Raw genomic sequence first — 20,799 nt, forward strand, 5'->3', positions numbered from 1 at the left:
GCCTTCAGATAGTTAGATCTTTTCAGGAGAAGATTTTAAGAGTCCTAATTCTTGCATCTTCTCATACCTAGAGAAACACTGACATCATTAATGGTGACATCTGCTTTGGCTATTAAGGAAAATTTTACAATTAAAAGTCAAAATAGAGTAGCTATGGTTCAGACATCCTGGGAAATAACCAAGTGTTACTATGGGTGTAATTTCAGATTAGACGTTGTATTGCTAAACACTTGAGTTTTCTGAGTCGTGTCAGGCTTAGCTGCCACCATTCTCAAAACAATGTCTGCTGGATGCTAGTAACTGCCACCTTACTTTTTATAAAACTAGGCAACTGGCTACAAGTCTCCCTGAAGTGCCAGGTCCAGACTGGGTTTTAGGCCTATCCTTCTAAAAAGAAATGAGATTTATTTTGTATATTAAAATTCCAGTTATCCCTCCTCCAGCTACTAATTGGGTCTGTTACAACAAAACTGTAGACCAAGGGATTGAGATTTTAATCATACAAGGCTCAGATCTAGGTCTTGGAACTCAGGAATACTTCCAATTCAGTGTCTCTTCTCCAAGCTGAGGCAGTCCTATGCCCCATTTTGACAAGAAGTTATCACAGTCATAGTTGCCCTGTTCCCTAAATTAAAACTGAGCAGGACTCTGTGGGGCTCTGGAGTACAGGTCTGCTGTGTGTTCTCCATTTCTTATCTGTAGGATATAGGCTTCATTCAGCCTCCTTGATCTTCCTGAGTTCCAAAGGGTGGATTCAAATAGTTGCTAATCAGAGAAGGGAAGGGATACAGAAATAGAGGAGAAACAATCAAATGGTGGTACCGCCTTGAGACAGGGTCCTGGTTCCTACTCAAAGAAATATGCATAACAATGTCTTTGAGTTCTTCCACAGAACTGGAGACCCCACCCAGGTGGAGGATGGTAACTTCAGACTAAACACAAGATTCCTGGAACACAGCTCTGTTGCTTCACCACCAACCAATCAAAAAAAAGGTCACAAATCCTGCAGCTCTCACCCCAAATGTTGCCTCCTGTTTCTGGGGACCAGTGATGACCATCCTGTTAGGTTTCCTGTTTGGCCCCTTTCTATTTCATCTCTGAGAGGAGCCAACAGTTTCAAACTAAATTGCTGTTATTACAAGGGTGAATGCTGGTTTCAGGCAAAAAAAAAAAATACCTTGACTTTTATCAGGTAGAGAGAGACATCTGCTCTGCCAGGCAGGCCTATGTCCATGCACAGCAGGAAGAAGTTACAGAAGAGAGAGACCTCCGCCCCAATTCCCAAGAAGTATCTTGAGTATGAAGTCTCTGAGGGAGGAGTTGTTAGGGGAAGCATGCTGATTGAAACCGCCCACCCTGGCCAGGCATCATAGTAACCATTTGCATGAGTTGGTTTATGACAGGAGATCCTGATAAGGAATACAGAACTAATCAGCCACCACCAACAGGAAGAGTTCAGGAAAGGTCGAAAGGAGACACCACGTGTCCGTCCACTTCCCAGAATCCCTCTCGCTAGCATCCATCTTGGCCGAGCGATGCGTTCACCACCAGGAAAGACTCTGAATTAGAATGATTGGCCAAAGACTACCCGGAAACTAATCCCATCACCATAAAACCCCAGACTGTGAGCCACGTGGCAGAGCAGTTCTCCTGGGTTCCCTTCCCAATAAAATCTCTTGCTTTGTCAGCACATGTGTCTCCCCGGACAATTCATTTCCAAGTGTTAGACAAGAGCCCAGTTTCGGGCCCTGGAAGGGGTCCCCCTTCCTGCAACAAGCCCAAGCAGGGGGACAGAGCTGAGCGTCGGGAGGTGAAGCTGAAAGGGAGCCTCAGGCCTCACTGTGAGGCACGGCATCAGGTAGGAGAGTCTGGCTTTCACCAGGGGTGCAGTGGACAGCAGATCAAGAGCTTCAGAACAGGGACGGGAGCTACCAAGCCGACATGGTGCTGTGCCCGTTCAGCCATGTGGGGGGGTAGGTGGGGGGGAGGCAGACCTGCCCATCCCCAAAACCCTCGTCTCCACTCCCTGAGAGTACGTGACCAACAAACAAATAGTAGTCACTGCTTCTTGGGCAACTATTACATGCCAGGCACTGTGCCAAGTACTTGATTAACATTCAAAACAATGCTATAATTGTCTAATTTATTTTACAACTGAGGAAACAGGCTCAGAGAGGCTGTGGATTTCTCCACAGTCATTCTGCTATTAACAGACAGAGCCGGAATCCCAAACTCAGGTTTGATTCAGGGTCCAGAGGTCTAGTCAACCTAGGTGCAGCCCCACTCTCTACCCACCTCCACACACTCATGAGATGAGGATCAGGATTAAGATGGTGAAGGCCTACACACAAGGCCCCATTTGGAAGAGTGGAGCAGCAGCAGCAGCAGCCTTGGAGTCAGAGGAATCCGGATCCCAGCTTCATCAGCCATCAGTATGACTCTAGGCAAATTACATGAACGCTCTGGGTGTCAGCTTCCTTATCTGTAAAATGTGTACAAAACCACCTACCTCACAGGATTACTGTAAGGTTAGAAGAAAGGATCCTACCATGCCTTGGAACATGGCAGGTGCTTAATAAATGGTGCCTTGTGAACTTGAGCCTGCCAGGAGCAGAAGGCTTAACTACTGAAGAGGGAGGAAGTCTTCATTTCTGAGAAGAGATGAATGTTCCAGAAGTACATGACTCAATATTTGCCTGGTTAAATATGGGACCTAGATGTCTATCTCAACAAAATCAATATTGGCCACTTTCAATGTTAACCATTTCAAACACTGATCCAAAGCAATGAGAACCAGAATCTGGAACTCTCAAAGGAGTTAGAGACAAGGGGCTGTTACTAGGAGGGCCGAACTCATGGAAAAGCCTGATACCATGGTATACATGTGAGGACCCCCAGTCTTCAGGTCAAATCGCTGTGTATCCTTGGAAACCACTCATCATCTCTGAGTCTCTGTTTCCTTACGATCAAAGGGGCGTAATAATTCTTACTTCACAGGGTTGTGGTGGAAACACTAGGGAAATAATAGAGGAGAAGGAACCTTAAAGCTCCAAGACAATGGCATGAGTTCACCACCTCCATAAAGCAACAGGAAATAAAGTTTGTGCTTCATCATGCACCCTTGCATTTGAAAGAGGAAAAAGAAATGCTTGCTATTTGACAAAGGTTTACTGAAGACACCAATAGTTTATTTTACTAAAGGATCATTTAGCTATGAATTGGGGTGAGTAACTGGTATAAGAATCATTTTTCAATGATCATCACAAGGCAAACACAAAATCATTCAGTTCTCTCAGAGCATGGACATACCTGAGAGTCTTCTCAGACAAACAACTAGAGAAGCTCTGCCCACACAGCCCCACAGGAGTTGGCTGGCTTGCCGCCCAAGACAGGAGAAGTCGATAGACCCAGATTCTCAGGAGAAGTCGATAGACCCAGATTCTCACAAGAAAGCCTGCTGACTTTGCCTCTGAACTTTCCTTCAACTTAGAAAATAAGCCAAACTCACTCTATCTCCCAGCTCCACCCTTTGGTCTTTTGCAAGTAGACTGTGTCCAGGGAAGAAAACAGGAAATCAGTGAGGTGATTCCAGAGCAAAACTGGGCTAGGCTGATAGCACCAGGGTCTGGGCACCCAGCCTTGATTTCAGGAGAAGTATTTCTCATTTGGGGGCTTCCCAGGTGGCATCAGTGGTAAAGAATCCACCTGCTAATGCAGGAGACATAAGAGACACAGGTTCCATCCCTAGGCAGGGAATTCCGGCCTTATTTCGAGTCACGGCATCTCGGTGTCGATTCCATTTGAGACAGCAAATTCAGGGTCCCTCTCACATATGTACAGATGAGAGAAGCCTCCTCTTGTGGTGCTTGTGGAAAGTTGGCATTCCTCTTGATTTGAAGCCAGGAAATCCATCCTCCCTGGAGGAGAGCATGGCAATTCACTCCAGTATTCTTGCCTGGAGAATCCATGAACAGAGAAGCCCAGCAGGCTATAGTCCATTAGGTCACACAGAGTCAGACACAACTGAAGCAACTTAGCATGCATGCACACACATTTCTCATTTGGTGTTCAAAAGACCTAAAGAGTAACCCCCACCCCCCACCACCAATCCAAAGCAGTAAATAGAAAAATATGAAAAAAAAAAAGAAAAATACGTCAGGTTGTCTCTTGAGCTGTGAGCAGACAGGTTATTCAGAGTCCCAGGCCCCAACTCTGTCTCAGCCGCTCTTAACTTCTAGGTGTGGAGCAAGAATATGTCCAATTTAGAAATTCTGGGCCTGGGCAGAGAGGGAGCAGTAGGAAGGTGAGCGGTCAGGGAGGGACAATGAATTTAGTCTGAGACCCCAGCTTGGCTGGGCTGCCCCGGAAAGAGCAGATTCCTACTCTGAATTCTGCTCCAAAGAAGAAGGAAAGACACTGCCAAGGAAACCCACCTGAAGTGCACCTTGATCCGGAGCCGAGGTTTGAAAGCTGCATTCCCACAGAATCAGATAAATACATTAGGTGTTGGCATTCACTCCCCAGGATTAATTTCCTGGCTCGGGATAGCTGCCTCCATCACCTAGCAGTGACTGGAAGACTGCCATGTGGGGAGGTTGTAAAGAATGAAAGGTAAAGAGGCGTTGACCCAAACACCAAACACGAGCCGCAGTCCCCACAGGGCCGTCCCAGGCAGGAGAGCTGGCTCTGGGTTCCTGCTGCGCACCAGGTAGGGCTTTTATATCCTGAACTTCAGCCCCATAAAGACAAAAAGCTACCATCTTTAGACTGACCTCTGCACACCAGGTTATTTCTCTATAAATCTCTATCACCTCATCCTTGCAGAGGCCTGTAAGGAGCTCTATTTCTTCAGTGGAAAAATCTGAGGCTCCGAGAGCTTGAAGGCTGTACAAAGTCAGTAGCTAGAAGTTGCAGAGAGGATTTGAACCCAGGGCTCTGGGGATCTGCATTTGCTTCTCATCCCCAGAGGAATGAGATGGGGCTGTAAATCTTTTTCCTTCTACTTGACTCCCGTGCCTTCTCCCTACAAGGATGGGGACCAATCCAGTGGCAGGTTGAAGAAGGTTCAGTGTTATTGAAAATTCAAAGAAATATACATTAAAATAACAAGATGCCACCTTCCCCCTATCAAATTAATAGCAGTTTTAAAACAATTATCCTTCAATAAAAATTAATTTTTAAAAAAAGTAACCACAGAAACACAAAAAATAACCCCCAAACCCAGTAAATATAAATAAACACAAACATAAATGATAAAATTTTAACACCATCAGATATCTAGCCAGAAGTTCAAATACGTGTGTTTGTTTATAGAGCTGATTTTTTTTAAAGAGTTTGTTTGAATTAAGGTCCAAATAAAGTCCAGTCATTGTAAAAAAACAAAAAGAAAACAATTACTAGCAGTTAAAAATATATATAATACAGAGCTGAAAAGAGCACTCTCATGTGTCTCTTAAACAAAAATAACATGGAACATCTCTTCTGAAGGGCAATTTGGCAAAATGTATCAAAGCATTAAAAATGACCATTCTCAAAAAAAAAAATTTAAAAAAAAAATGACCATTCTCTTTTAACTCAGTAATTACATCTCCAAAAAGGAAATAATCAGAAAAGCTGTCTGATTCAATCTCAGCCCCACATAACCTGAAACAGCCTCAATTCACAACAATAATAGGAGAATTGAATTTTATGGAATGTCTGCAGGACAGGGTGTGATTAAACAATTAAAATCACACTTATGAAGACTTCTTAAAGCTTTCTAATTTAAAAAACACATTTAGAAAACTATAGAAAGTAGTATGGGCTTCCTTGGTGGCTCAGATAGTAAAGAATCTACCTACAATGCAAAAGACCTGGAGGGTTCAACCCCTGGGTTGGGAAGATCCCCCGGAGGAGGGAATGGCTACCCACTCCAGTATTCTTGCCTGGAAAACCCTATGGGCAGAGGAGGCTGGCAGTCTACAATCCATGGGATCACAGAAGAGTCAGACACGGCTGAGAAAGTAATAGAATGAGTCACCATGTACTCCCTACCCCAGCATCAACAATTACTGATTTAAGGCAAGTTTCATTTCTTTGACATAAGAACGCAATCCTCCATCTTGACTATTTTAAGTAAATCTCAGACATTGTATCATTGCATCTATCATGTCACTATGGATCTCTAAAAAGCACTCTTTATAAATATAACCAAATCACCATTATCAAACAAAAAACTTTAGATTAGGTCTCTCAACAAAATAGCAATGGATTCATAATTTAATGCAAACTGATAAAGAATATTATAAAACTATAAAAAAAAGTTGAAAGAGAGAAAAAGAGGGGGAGGAAGAAAAGGGAAAAATTATTCACAAAGGAAAATGACTTGCAAGAAATAAATTCAAAATATTGCCAGTAATCTATAATTACCCTTGTGTCATGGGAGTAGATTATTTTTGCTCACTTTTGTATTTTTGAGTGTATTTTCACTACTGGGGAATCTACTATGTTGGATAGTTATTATTTCTCCTGCTCTTCTTTTATTGCTCACATTCAAAATTTCCCTCCAATATGATTTAAAATGAGTTTCCTAGATCTCCTACATCTGAGAATATTTTGTCTTCAATCATGAAGGATTTTTTTCTACACAAAAAATTCTGGGTTGACAGTTTTGTTTTTCTACTGCTTCAAAGATGTTGTTCCACTGTCTTTGATCTACATGGATTTAGATGAGAAGTCTGCAGTACTTGAATAGGTTTCCCTTTCATATAATGTATCATCTCTGGCTGCTCTCAATATTTTCTTTTTATTTTGTTTTTCAGCAGTTTGATTGTGATGTGACTGAGTGACTGTCATTTGGGTTTACTCTGGGATTCACTGGGATTCCATGTGTGCTGCGTGCTCAGTTACACCCAACTCTTTGCGACCCCATAAACTGTAGCCCGCCAGGCTCCTCTGTCCAGAGGATTTCCCAGGCAAGAATACTGGTGGTGTGTTGCCATTTCCTTCTCCAGGGGATCTTCCCCACCCAGGAATCAAAACTGCGTCTTCTGCATTGCAGGCAGAGTCTTAACCGCTGAGCCACCAGGGAAGCCCCTACACTAACGGTACAGAGCTGTTTTGCAGAAGTGAAACATAACAAACCTAAAGCACTTAGCACGGTCCTTGGCCCATGACAAACACAGAAAATGTCAATCAGTGCATTATCTATGGGTATTGACTTTGATCTCATGTTACAGATACGGATGTTGAAGCATAGCATAGTTTAGTGACCTGACCAAAATTACACAACTGGATAAACGAAAAAGCTGGTATCAAAATTCACAGTCACTCAATGATGGAAACAAAAAAGAGAACAATACAAAACCGGATGCAAGATAAGTATATGTTCAGAATTAGAACACAAAGAAAATGCTGGAAATATCATTAGGGAGAAAACTTAGATTAGTCTGGAGCACGGTTTCTCAAACTTGGCACCACTGACATTTGTGGCTAGATAATTCCCTGGTGGCTCGGTGGTAAAGAATCCACTTGCCTATGCAGGAGACACAGGTTCAATCTCTGGGTCAGGAATATCTGCGGGAGGAGGAAATGGCAACCCACTCCAGTATTCTTGCCTGGAGAATCCAATGGACAGAGGAATCTGATGAGCTACAGTCCATGGGACTACAAAGAGTTGGACATGACTGAGCAACTGAGCACATACATACACACACAGTATCATAAGACTCTATCCATTTTTTTCCAATAAAAAAAAATTTACAAATATATTTAAAGTGTTATATAATTTCTATTGCCCTATATTCAAGTGCATTGACTCCTTTCTCTGTCATCTCTATTTTGCCACTGAGCCCATCTAGTGGATTCATTCCCTCAGATGTTGTCTCTTCAACAGTTCTAAAATTTCCATCTGGTTATTCTGTATAGTTTGCATTTTTCTGCTGAAAACCTCTCTCTTTTCATGTCTTTTAAGAGTGGAGTATGGTTTTAACAGCTACTTTATATCTTTGAGAATTCTCCCAGCTAAGATATCATAGGGTTAGCACCTGTTGAAAATCTTTCCCTTTGAGTTCAGCTTTTCCTGGTCCTTTTCATAGTGAGTAAATTTGGATTGCATCCTGGACTTTTGAATGTTGGGTCATGGGACTCTAAACTCTGTTAAATTCTTCTGAAAAAAATGTTGATACTTCTGTTTATTTGCTTTAGCAGGCATTTAGCCCACTTTGGTTCAAATAGAAAATTCTCCCTCATCTTTTATGACTAGTATCTCTGACGTCAATTCAATTTTCAAAGACTCTTCTGTGCCAACTGGGTGTGCCAGTCACATAGGCAACTCAAGGGTTTATCTGGGACTCAGATAGTGGTTAATACCACAGATTAAGTTCTCAAAACTTTTGCTATGCGTCATAGGATCCATCCCACATCTTGTAGCACACCTTGTACAATGCCCAGGACTTGTGCCAAACCATACACATAGTGGTATACACATAGTCCCCCTTTCAACTCTTTCTTCTCAGGAATTTCCTTGGAGTCTCTGGCTTTCACTGGCTCATTTTCCTGGTTCCTCTGGCTGGAAAGATGGGGTTATCTCAGAGTTCTAGCCTCCCAAACAACTGCACAATTCCACATGGCAAGGGTCATTATTCAAAGTTTTGACTACAGTATCCTATCTGCCTTTTCCAAGTTTTCATGTAGTTGGTTTTTGCATTCTATCCAATTTTTTGTTGTAAATACTGGTGAGGAGAAGCTGTAGCTGGATTATTTCATCTTGGCTGGTATTCTGCCCCTTGTTCTCAGCAATTTTTACTTCTCAAAATTTTACCCATCTCTCAAAGCTCTGTTAAAATACTGCTTCCTTGCAAGAAGTCATCCTTCCTCTCTCAGCTGGAAAAACATTCTCCTTCCTCTGAATTAGGGAAGATTCAGATTCAGCAATATTGAGAATCAAGCTGAGAGCCAAGTCTTTTCATTGACTATCTTTGTTCAAACATCTGGATTCAATGAAATCAAACCTAACTAAGAAGCATCATGGTGGTTAAGAGACTGGACTTCACCTAAATTCAAGCTCTGCTAACTGCTAGATATGGGACCTTAGGCATATCACTTACTTTTATGTATATCCATCAGTTTTCTCATCTGTGAAATGGAAAAAATAATTACCACATAGAATTGTTGTGAACATTAAGTGAGATAATAGTTGTAAAGCACCTAAAGAAATACCATGTTGTAAGTGTAAGTGATTATTATCAATTTCTCATAGTTACCATAACTTCACTCTGCAGATGAGAGAACCCTGCAGCAGGAAGAAAGGACAGGGCTTACTCTATTCCCTGCTCTTACTATGTCCTGAAATGACTGTAATTTTTGCTTTAGTAAAAATTGTAGGAGCTCAATATGTGTATCTATGTGGATCTTCAGAGAAGCATGTGGCAGGGTGGGAGATGAGATGGGTTGGGGGATCTGAGTTCCAAGATCAGGTCTCCTCTGGTCTGTGTTTTCTGTTATAAACCATTGCTGCATAGAATAAGCTCATCTACCTCCTTGTAGCTGATAGCAATCTTGAGAAAAAGCAAATGTTATAGGGTCATTTCTAGGTTTACCATCAAAATGCATTCCTGAAACACAGAGAAAAAATTCCCAATTTCTTGAGCTGTCTTGCAGACCTTTTGTGTTTTTTGCTGCTATCTGTAATCTCATCTCTGAGATTCTAGCTGCACTGACCTAACGAAGGCTCACCTAGTCCACCTCACTGATTCCCAGTTGCACCAGGGCCTTCATCCTTGAGCTCAAATATCCCTCCTTACCATCTTGCCAACACGTAAATGTTTCTTCTTCCACCCAAACTGCTCAAGGACATCTATGAGGCTCTTCCAGACTCTCCGGGACTCTGTTTGCTCAGTCCCTCTCTCTCCTTTGTGTCCCTCAGCTCATACCTGAGTAGCACTTTGGGGTGGGTGTTAATCACTTATTTTACAGGTCCTTCTCTCCCACACTATACCAGTGTTTTTAAAAATACGTATTATTTTACATTAATGAGTCAAAAACAATTTAAAACATCACTACCGGCTTACAAAACAGAGCAAACTAGATTTGAAAGTATCAAAATTCACTGCATGTAATAACCGTGCTTCATGAAACTTTTATCTGAAATAGATCATTAGCAAGGTGGCTATAGATGGATGACAAATAATGAACTCTCATGGACCCATGACTCAGATTCAGTAATCATTAACAATGTCCAATCTTAATTTGTTTATATTTCTACCTACTCCTGTACCCCCCTAGGTAATTTTTAAACAAATAGCAAATAGCATGACATTCATTTGTAAATATTTCAGTATGTATTTCTAAAAACTAAAAACTTTTTTAAAATGCAACTATAATACCGTAAACTACATTCCTTATTGTTGGTGACAGTCCAAAAAGTTTGTAAGACTTTAAATTTCCCAGGGGAGAAGCCCCCTCATGTATCTCTACATTTGCAGGACCTGGCACGCAGTGCTCAGTAATAGAGGGAAAAGGAGAAGAGAGAAAGGATGGAAACTGAAAAGGCTGGAAAAGGAAACTTACAGGAAGAGAGTCTCTTCCTTTAAATCAAGTCTTTTAGATTTGAATCAACTTCTACTGAAGTTCTCAAAAGAAAAAGAAACAAAACACTCAGTAAATTAAGTTCCTCAACTTTAAATGATTCTTGAGTAATTAAGGATTCTGTGCTTGCTGTTTTCCCTCTGGGATGCGGCACATGATTATGCAAGGTATGCACTGCGTACAGTGCTCACATTCGAGCTTCGGTGGGGCGCGGGGATCTTTCCCAACAGACAGCACGCTTAATGGGCTGACGGTGAGCCGGTCCTTCCTCTGCGCTCCGGCGACTTGTAGTTACCTCGGTCCGCTTTTCTCCCTCTGCTGCGTTCTTCCCTGCCTTCTATGCTGTCCACAGAGGCCAGAGGCTGAACATTCACCATAAAGCCAGATGTCTTTGCCGTGCGTTCTCAATAAAAGTCCACCTTGATAAACACAGACTGTGGTATCAGAAGCAGACCGTCTGTCTTAGGAAAGCCCTGAGTTCTGACCACCTGGGACTGCCATGGTCACTTGCCAGTCACAGGACTTTCACATGATATCTCTGAGGCCAAATTTTCTTAAATGATATTAGGAATAATAATAGCTCCCCTGTCTCTGAGAGCCCTTGTCAGGTCCAAAGAAAGGAAATGCTTTAGCAATGGTAAAGTAGCACACAGATGAAAAGGATGTTTTAGTGATGATTTATGGTTACCTCCAGAACAGTAGTTCCTAAACATCACTGCTCTCTGACAAATTGGGAATTACATTTCTTGCAAAACACTCTGCATTCTTTAAAAGTATGAACACACAAATAATTGGAAAATATACCTTAGACACAATTTATAATAACAAAACATCAAATGCCAAGAAGCAAATTAAAGATAGCCAAGACTTCTTATTGAAAAACTATAAAATTGTTCTTACTGAGAGAAGTTAAGGAAGACTTAAAGAAACGGGAACATATATCATGTTTATGAATTGAAAGGTTTAGTTTTGTTAAAATGTTCATTTTCCCCCAAACAGACTATGATGATAAATTTAATGTGTCAGTTGGAACCACAGGTGCCCGGATATTTGGTCAAACATTACTCCAGGTAAGTCTGTAAGAGTATTGATAAGATAAACATGCACATGTTCTATTAGTTCTGTTTCTCTGAAGAATCTTGACTATTACATTGATCTATAACTCCAGTCCATTCTCAATCAAAATTCCAACAGGCAATTTGTAGAAATTAACAAGATAACTAAAAATTTATTTTAAAAAAATACAGAGGACTTAAAAAACAGAATTAAAAAAAAAACATAAATTACTATATGTGGCTGAGTCCCTTCACTGTTCATCTGAAACTATCACAACATTGTTAATAGGCGTCACCCCAACACAAAATAAAAAGTTTTTTAAAAAGGTAAATTACCAGACTTGTTATAAAACCACAGTAATCAAGACAGTGATTAAGTAGGGACAAATAGATCAATGAAAAAGAACAGAATCCAAAAGTAACAGTAACTTAATTTTTTTTAACAGTAATATTTTTTTTTTACAATGGTATCAGTGGAGAACGAAAGGTCTTCTTAATAAATTGCTCTGGAGTATCTGGACATCTATATAGGGAAAAAAATGAATCATGAATTGTTCTTCACACTCTATCTAAATAATTAATGTGAAGCAGATCCTAGACCTATATGTGAAAAATCAAGCTACAGACTTTCTAGGAGAAAACATATTCAAGTATCTTCATGATTTTGGGGTAGGAGAAGATTCTTAGACCAGACACAAAAGGCACTAATAATAAAGGAGAAAATAACAGGAACTTCAACACATTTAAAGGCCAAGTTATTTAAAAGCAGTCCTAACAACTCATTTCAGTTTTTAGTGTGAGAAACACTACGTTCAGGCTTGGCAGCAACTGTCCCAGAATAAACACATACAGTCAAGATGTTTCAGGACCTTACACAATGTTGCCTCTTATCTCACCAACATGGTAGGCCCAGGGTTAGGAAGCATCTAAGAAAACAAGATTTTTGTCACTGGGAGGTCAGAGTATCACCAGGAGATAGATTCACTCAGTCTGCTCAGAATACATAGTTCCAACCTGCAATCCAAAAAGTCACTCAGGCAAAGAAGAGAGCAGGCTGGACAGTATTCAGCACAATGATGGCAAGAAACAGAAGGAAATTTAAAAGCATCTGATCAAACTCTCCTCATCCCATTTTCATAGATGGAAAACCTGAGGTCCACTGCCACAGAGAGCACTACATGATCACTTTATGACAGAGCCAAAGTGGAACTCAGATTTCTTGGCTCCCTGACACATTCTCCTTCTATCACCAAGTTGTTATTATGCTCCTGGCTTCAGGGTCTGGCCAGGTTTCTCAGAAGATGTCTCACAATCGTACTACAGATGTAAGTACCTGAGCCAGCATTTGTGAAACTCTCAGTATACTGTCCAACATACTGTAGGTGCTCAGTCAAGAATACTGAGTTAGATTCAACTTCCCAGATGAGCAGTGATAATGCAGAAGGCCCTGAAGCCAACATTTGAATAGCAAAGACTCATTTAATACCAAGATTATTCCTCCACCTGCCTAGCACCCCATGCCACCAGTGACTACCATCCAAGGAAGGCCAGAGAGACCCTGGCCCTTCTCAAACCTATAGGGCATGAGGATTGAAAAAGAAAACACTCCTCCTTCCTGCTGATATGCCCAGAGTCCAGGTTTTACTCCCAAAATCAGAAGGCTACAAACCGGACATGAACACACCACAGGACTATCCTCACCCCAAACCCTCGGCAAGGGTGAATGGAACAGATGGGAGATGGCAAGATGTTAATAGAGAAACACGGCTTAGGGGCAAGAAGCAGCTGGCAAGATGTTAATAGAGAAACACGGCTTAGGGGCAAGAAGCAGCTGGGATGAGGGAACACCGATGCCTCACAGGGCCCAAGAAAGTAGAGGCAAAGGAAAGTCTTTGCATTTTCCAAACATAAATATTATTGTCTTTCTTTTTCTCAGTCCACTTGCTTCACTTTGCAGATGCACCTGTCTTTACTCTACTCACACCTTCTAACTTCACATGCAGATTTTTGCAAGTTTCTCCACTCAGCCAATATATACTGATGGAGTGCTATGTTGCTCAGGACCAGAGCTAGGCAATGAGAACATGAGGGTGACTGTGGAGGACTCTGCCTCCAGAGGGAGAGAAACAGGTAAGAAGGAATATCAGCCACAGAGCGTGTGCCATGTGGAGAAGTCAGTCACCCAGTGTGTATGGTTTGAGGAGCTTAGGGATCAACACATTTGAGTAACTCAAACATGAACTAATGAGTTTCCTGATGAAAGTGAAAGAGGAGAATGAAAAAGCTGGCTTAAAACTTGACATTCAAAAAACTAAGGTCATGGCATCTGGTTTCATCACTTTGTGGCAAATAGGTAGGAAAATAATGGAAACAGTGAGAAATTTTATTTTCTTGGGCTCCAAAATCACTGCAGATGGACTGCAAGGAGATTAAACCAGTCAATCATAAAGGAAATCAGTCCTGAATATTCACTGAAAGGACGACGTTGAAGCTCCAATACTTGGGCCACCTAATGTGAAGAGCTGACTCTGATGCTGGGAAAGATTGAAAGGAGGAGGACAAGGAGGCGACAGAGAATGAGATGATGAACATGAGTTTCAGCAAGCTCTGGGAGCTGGTGATGGACAGAGAAACCTGGCGTGCTGCAGTCCATGGGGTCGCAAAGAGTCAGACATGATTGAGCAACTGAACTGACTGAACTGAACTGAAACATGAAGAGGAGGAGGAGTCAGAACAGATAAGAGGAGGGGGTGTGAGATGAGCTATGTTCAAGCACTTCATTGGTCATTTTTTGCATTCCCTAAGACTGGGTTTTTACCTTACCATTTAGACAGACTTGATTTGTGTTGCTGAGCATAAAGAAACACTGGATGCCTTTCCATAAACCTGACAGTTTCCTTTGATGCCAACCATAGGGTAAAGCCACAAAATTAATAAGTATATGAAGTATCATCCTTTCTCTGTAAAATTATGCTCTAACCTTAAAAACAAGATTTCATTAAAACCTGTTAAAAGCTTCAGGGACATGACAATGTCGATTTGCCTCCATTTGCTTCAGGATGATTCCAAATAATGTGGACAGTAAAAACACACAGTGAGGACAAATATGTCAAAATCTGAGCTAATTACAATAGAACTGCTGCTTAGATCAATATAAGGGCAGAAAATAAAACTAAAAAGCAGTTTTTCTTTTCATTACACTTATGGAGAGCATTTATGTGCAGGACTCAGCAAAATGTTCTCTATACGTTATCTCATTAAAATCCCTTCATGTCTTTGTGAGGCTGATGCTATAATCCCATTTTACAGATGAGAATGCACAAGGCCAGAAAGGTTAAGTAATTTGCCTGAAGAAGGCATCTAGAATATATTGAAAGTAAGATTCAAACCCACATTTACAACATTTTATTGAGTACTAATTATGTTCTTGGTACTTGATCCTCCCAGAAAACTTATAGGGAACTACTGCAGTCGTCCCCTTTAGATGAAAGAGGGATTAAATAACACGCCCAGCTGTACACATCTTCCTGCTCCAAAGCCTGTGACAGATCCAAGTGCAATGAGGATGTGGAAGGAAACATGAAGGTCATCCCTTTCCTGCAGACTCTGTACTCCATGCATCTGTGCTGCTGTGAAAGGCTGAGGCTGAGCTCTGGGGAAGTGCCGTGGGTATTTGGGTTTAGCCCTCACCATCAGTCTGCAAACAAATTTTAAAAAGTTTCCCCAGGGAAGCACCCTGGGAACATAGTGGTCACCTGTTCCTCTGGTCACTTACATCAGTGGTGTTCTAAGAGGCATGTGGGGAAGGACAGACAAACACTTGACACATTTTGAACTTTCTGAAATTTAGCAAAACTTTGGGCAAATTTTTGTATCCAGTCTTGGTCATTTTGTGGCAAAACTGGTGAGCTCACATGTCACCCACTGTTGAGAAAACAAAGCTTATGATGGAAAACTTACCCAGTGCTGTATGTCAATTACATTTCAATAAAATGGAGGTGGGGACAGAAGCCACACTTCAAGAAAACAGAAGTGTTGTGCCAGAACAACCAATACATTTTAAAATGTTTCTAACCCTTCTAGCTTGGAATTCAAAGGCCGAGTAATTTCTTACAAATAGTTTTAAATTTATAATTATGTTTATAAATAAGATATAATGACAACTATAAATTTATAATTTTATAATTAATTATAAAAGATATAAAAGAAAATAAGCATGAGGCTGCAGGCAGTAGCATCAAATACAATGTCAAGAAATTTTGAAACAACCCAAATATCTAACCAAAGGAACAAGCAAACTGTGATGTAGAATTGAGTGATATTCTTTGAAGCCATTAACATACTACATGCATTATAAAGATAGGGAAAATGTTTATGAGAACAGGAGAAATAAACCTTGTCAACATTAAAATTATATTAAAAACTTATTTTTCCACAAAAGGACAATGATTGCAAGGGAATAGTGCAAAATGAATAGTAATATGTCAGGATGCCAGGGTTTTCAAAGTGTATCTTCACTGCGGTTGCAATCTTTGTGAATAAAACAAGAAAAGCTTAGCACCAACTTGGTTGCCCACAGGAGAAGCTCGTGACCCTCCCAATTCAGTTTCTGCCACATTGGGATATCACAGTCTTCCTGAAAAAAGATAAAACTGGGACTTCACAGAAACACCTACCTTAGCACAGAACAGGGCAAATACATTCACTTAGCACCTGATGACCCAGCCCTGGCTAGCTGAGCTCTCTCTGTGTGTTATAACAGACTCTTCACATAACTTTGATAGGTAAGTGTCTTTAATGACCCCCTTGTCCTGAGAGAGAGACACTCCACCTACTGAAAGGACTCCCTTAACTCCAGCAAATATACTTGAAGACAATGGTTCCCTTCACTTCCCTGGGCTCTCTCAGCCACCTCCACAGAAGCTTATTTAACAATGGTTTGGAAATGGGCTACTTCTGCCTCTGCACCTGGGGCCCCTTCCCCCCACACTCATCACCATCCACACCAGCAGCAGCTCAAACATTTGGGGGTAACATTACAACACGGAAAACACTGCTCACTTCCACCTATTCAATTCCACCATCCTTCCAGACCAGGGGTCAAGAATCCCTCCTTTCCTCCTTGCCTGAGGATTGATAGGCCACCAGCCAGAGCTGGAAACCAAGGGACAGACCTAGGTCAGCTTTATCACTCTCCAGCTTTGTTACCCCAGGAAAGCTCCCTAGTCTCTCCTGGTTTCATTTCCTCAGTTCTTATGCAGGACTACAATAAATTCTTCATGTGATTCCTGAAATGCTTGAAATATGTAAAAAATACTGACCTGCCCAATATAGCAGTCCTAAGCCACATGTGTCTACTGAGCCCTGGAAGTATGGTTAATCCCAGTGGAGATGAGTGATAAATGTAAAATACATAGCAGAATCTGAAGACCTCACATGGGGAAAAAAAGAATGCAAGATGTTGGATTAGTAATTTGTATATAGATTACATGATAAAGTACATATTTGGGGCATATACTGGGTTACATATAATACACTATTAAAATTAATTTCACCTGTGTATTTTTTGTTGTGATTATTATAAAAGTTAAAATTACCTATGTGGCCCACATCTGTGACTTGATTTTCACTGAACACGGTAACTGCTCAATGTTCTTTCCCTACGTTTCCCTCCCCATTCATTGACCGCATAGAGCGCTTGGCATCTCACTGTCTAAAGTCTTGCATCACAACTACAGTACCAGGTGAGTCCCCTCTCCTTTCTAGGCTCCAGGTTACCAGAGACCAGGAGTAGAAAGGAATTAGAATCAGAAGACTGGGCTCCAGTTCTGGTTCTACCTTTACTAACTGGGTGGCCCTCAGCACATCATCTCACTCCTCTGAGTCACAGTTTTGAAATCATAAAACAAAGGGCAACAATCTCCTGTTCATGGCATGAGAAAACGCACGTGAAGGTGCTGGATAAACTGTAAAGGACTGCAGAGGCCAGGAATAAGTAGGATAATTCACACAGGAAGGAAGTTGGGCAGTCCTGTCTGGCCACTCTGATATTCTCTGCCTTCCATTCTGTACAATTATTAAACATTTTTTGTCTCATATCTCTGCAAACCAATTTCCCCAAGAACACAACTCCTCCTTCTCACACGCCCCCAACACAACCCAAGCAGAGTGCTACAGGCAGACAAACCCCCTCCCACCTCAAAACCCCACAAAAGCTGAGCACATCCTGAGTACTGGGCAATAAGCTTAGGGCACTCAGAGCGCAACGGTGCAGATGGCCTGGCAGAAAAAGAAACTGGCAACACAACATGGGACGTGCGTGAAATGGAGGAATCGAATAAGTGTAAGGGCACCAGGTACCAAGAGTGGGGTGCACTTTACTTGATAGAAACAGAGAAGAGTGGGGGTGGGAAAGTTGTATAAAATGGCCATTAGGAAGGACTCTTAAAGGCATTTCGCAAAACAGAAGGGCATAAAGATATGAATAAGCATGGAAAGCTATAGCATTTAATCCAAAGCAAAGGTCAGCATAGAGTGTACAATGGGCCCCCTAACCACATGAGGCTGAGAGGTCCTGCCTACAGGTGGAAACACAATTGCCCTCCTGACTCAGCTCCTTCAGGCTCACCCAGCTCACCCCACAGGCCACTCAGGAAGGTGTGCCATGATCTTAGGAGCTTAAGTTTCACCTGTGGCAAATGCATAAACCCCAGCTATTTGCACAGGAGCCCTATTTCAAAACATCTTGTTCTTATTTTTAACCCAGAAAATACTTCCTTCAGAGGTCAACAAGTGTCAAAAGCACAAAGATACACCATCGTTTGGGAGGTCAAGCTGACTTCTCTACGTCATAACATGCCTCTTCCCAATTCCAAGGTGAGATCCAGATTATTTCTAGTTAAACTGCAAAATTTCATTTCATCAAAAACTCAGTGTTTTACCTGCATGGCCAGGAAAACCAAATATACAAAGCTTCTTGGGTGAAGATCTGGAAGCTGCGATTTTGGCAGCTAAATTGTCCTTTGGATCGGTATTAAAATGTTTAGAGAAGAAGATTGTCTTTTAAGTATGAATAAAAGATCAGGAAGATCTTTTAAGTATGAATAAAAGATCAGGAAGTGGGTGTTTCTGAAAGGGACCGCTGAGCAGTACAAGTAAATAGGCAGCTAAGCAGAGATGTCGTCTATGGGCCCTTGTCCACAGATATGGAGCCACACCTCACCCAACAGTTAGTTGCAAAATCAGTGCTGGGGCTCGAAAATCCCTCTCTCCTGGGAAACTTTTGATTAAAAGCATCTTAGGAATTTTAAAAGTCATATTAACCTACTGCAATGTCGTAAATTTATTTGGATCCTGATTTGAATAAAGAGTTTTTAAAATTACATATATGTACATATACACATACAAACATACTAATACATACATCTGAGTACACACACATCCACATACATACAACAGTTGGAGAAATTTGCATATTGACTCCATATCTGATGATACAAAGGAATTTGTTCATTATTTAAATGTGATAACAGCCTATTAAGTAGCTTTATCTTTTAAAAGTACATATTGAAATATTTATAGATAAAATGAAAAAAAAAACTTGAATTAATAACTCTGAAGTAGAAGTCAATTAAAATAAATCTTTATTTCAAAAGGATGTTCATGTGCAGTAAAGAAACAGACAAAAAAGCCCTACCTTAAATCACTCATAAAATACAGAATACATAGTCTGTTTATACAACCCTGGAACACTCATATAAACAAGTTCACTCAGTGAATCCAGCATGGAATGGGCTATCTTCCAATCCAAGAGGAGATTATGATTTCTTCTTCTGGGGACCTGAAGAAATAATTATCTTGAGGAGAAGGCAATGGCAACCCACTCCAGTACTCTTGCCTGGAAAATCCCATGGACGGAGGAGCCTGGTAGGCTGCAGTCCATGGGGTCGCTAAGAGTCGGACACGACTGATCAACTTCACTTTCACTTTTCACTTTCACGCATTGGAGAAGGAACTGGCAACCCACTCCAGTGTCCTTGCCTGGAGAGTCCCAGGGACCAGGGAGCCTGGTGGGCTGCCGTCTATGGGGTCACACAGAGTCGGACACAACTGCAGCGACTTAGCAGCAGCAGCAGCAGCATGAAAAAGACAACTATTTTGACACTGGGATCATATCCGGCACAAGATGCTCAGCCTACAGAGACTGGGAGACCCTGGTTCATGTCCGCCACCTGCACTTGGTCAAGCCTTAAATTAAGCTGACTGGCTGTCAGAACTGTGTGCACTATTTCCATTACTCTTTCTTCCCCAAGGCCTCCCTTTTAAAAAATGTGCCGAGTAGAACTGACATGCCATTGTGTGCTCATTTGCTGCCTTGCCTGAGAGGAAGCTATACCAAGCTTCTAGTATTAGAGTTGATATTTAGGAGAAAAAGATAATCACATCTTAACACATAGGAATATATGGGTGATAAGGAGCCTGCAGAGTGGTTCAGGTCACAGAGACCATCTTTGATGAGGAAGCATCGCTATGTCTACCTAGACGCATCAGCATTATTATAAGGTTCACTTCCTGAGTCCCTGTTCTTAGGCACTCTCTGTTTTTAAGTCTTCTGAATAATTCAGTGGGTTATTTTACAGGTGAGAAAGCTGAAGTTCAGAGTAACTGAGTGATTTTCCAAAGGCCACCCAGCTAGAAAGGGACAAAACCAAGATTCAGATCTCACTCCCCAAGTCTAGCACACAGCTACCCCTGCCTACAAATGAGGTCTTTAAGGCACAGTTATTTAACAAGGCCCCTTGATTTTTTTAAAAAAAACATTTTAAAAATAATAAATCTAAACATTAAAAAAAAAAATGTTGAGTTGCCTAACTGAAAAGCAGACAAAAACCCCACTCCATGATTCCACTGGGTGACTTCTGCAAGTCTGCGAGCCTGTTGAGCTTTACTTCCAATTCCCCTGGCATTCCTTTTGCTATTTCAGCACCTCTTGGTTCCATCTGACATACTTGAAAGAACAGAACAGGAAATGACCTTTTTTTTGTTTGGAATGACAGAAGTCTTGGTGACCTCGTAACATCCCCCCAAAAATAAAACAGGCCCTGTAAGACATTTTTTTTCCTTTAAATCTTAAGTCCACTGGGTTATTTATGGCAACTTAATAACTGACTCAGACTGG

The 20,799-nt window shown here is 41.3% G+C and overlaps 1 protein-coding gene across 2 annotated transcripts in view; it reads right to left on the minus strand.

The window, feature by feature from the left end:
- The window catches only part of ST6GAL1 (ST6 beta-galactoside alpha-2,6-sialyltransferase 1), a 147,252-nt gene that overhangs the window by 62,684 nt on the left and 63,769 nt on the right, over window positions 1-20,799 (minus strand). Inside the window, exon 1 of one of the 2 annotated variants that reach the window (XM_043473457.1) lies at window positions 3,310-3,917. The exons of the other annotated variant lie outside the window; for it this stretch is intronic. The gene's annotated coding sequence lies outside the window, so the exon portion shown is untranslated. Of the gene's footprint in view, window positions 1-3,309; window positions 3,918-20,799 lie in introns of those variants that run through there. 2 annotated transcript variants of the gene reach the window in all.

The sequence above is a fragment of the Cervus canadensis genome, chromosome 7 (genome assembly GCF_019320065.1).
Source record: "Cervus canadensis isolate Bull #8, Minnesota chromosome 7, ASM1932006v1, whole genome shotgun sequence".
NCBI classification, from domain to species: Eukaryota; Metazoa; Chordata; class Mammalia; order Artiodactyla; family Cervidae; genus Cervus; species Cervus canadensis.